Source organism: Oncorhynchus keta, chromosome 28 (assembly GCF_023373465.1).
Source record: "Oncorhynchus keta strain PuntledgeMale-10-30-2019 chromosome 28, Oket_V2, whole genome shotgun sequence".
Taxonomy (NCBI): Eukaryota; Metazoa; Chordata; class Actinopteri; order Salmoniformes; family Salmonidae; genus Oncorhynchus; species Oncorhynchus keta.
In genome coordinates this window covers 79,801,767-79,802,918 of record NC_068448.1, presented here as the reverse complement: position 1 = coordinate 79,802,918, position 1,152 = coordinate 79,801,767, and positions in this window count along the sequence as shown.

Below are 1,152 nucleotides of genomic sequence, written 5' to 3'. Positions count from 1 at the left end.
TGTATTTGGGAAATTTCTCCCATTGTTCTCTGCAGATCCTCTCATTCCAGTTTGCGCTGTTCTGTGAAGGGAGTACACAGCGTTGTACGAGATCTTCAGTCTCTTGGCAATTTCTCACATGGAATAGCCTTCATTTCTCAGAACAAGAATAGACTGACAAGTTCCAGAAGAAAGTTCCTTGTTTGTGGCCGTTTTGAGCCTGTAATCGAACCCACAAATGCTGATGCTCCAGATACTCAACTAGTCTAAAGGCCAGTTTTATTGCTTCTTTAATCAGAACAACAGTTTTCAGCTGTGCTAACATAATTGCAAAAGGGTTTTCAAATGATACATCAGCTTTTTAAAATTATAAACTTGGATTAGCTAACACAACATGCCACTGGAACACAGGGGTGATGGTTGCTGATAATGGGCCTCTGTTCGCCTATATAGATATTCCATTAAAAATCAGCCGTTTCCAACTACAATAGTCATTTACAACATTAACAATGTCTACACTGTATTTCTGATCGATTTGATGTTATTTTAATGGACAATTTTGGGGGGGTTTCTTTCAAAAACAAAGACATTTCTAAGTGACCCCAAACTTTTGAACAGCAGTGTATGTAGGTCTGTCCTTGAGCTGTTCTTGTCTATTGATGTTCTGAGTTCTGTGTGGAACCCCAGGAAGAGTAGCTGCTGCTTTTGCAACAGCTAATGGGGATCCTAATAAAATACCAAATGTATCTGCCACGCTGCTCCTAATCTGCAACTTTTTGTGACTTTAAACCTGCAGCGAGATGGCTATCTACTTAGGCATAAAAAACACGTTTTTTTCCCAATCCCGAGTATCAACTGACAATTTCCGTGTACGATTACGAGTATAGTAAGGTTGTCACACCCCTAACAACACAGTAGATTAATCAGATATGTAGGCTAATCGGGAAATCGTATTTCTTTTTATATATATATATATAAGCCTCAGAAACCTTCTCACAGTGGCTCTAGTGAACCAGACAGGTTTTTTTTTTAAGGAAGGCTGGCCAGGTGAGACTCGGGCCCTTTGAGCTCTGATCAAAAGTTGTGCACTCTGTAGGGAATAGGGTGACTTTTCAGACAAGCTTCAACAAGCTATATTTGTACTTAAACATCAAAAACATTAATAATCACACA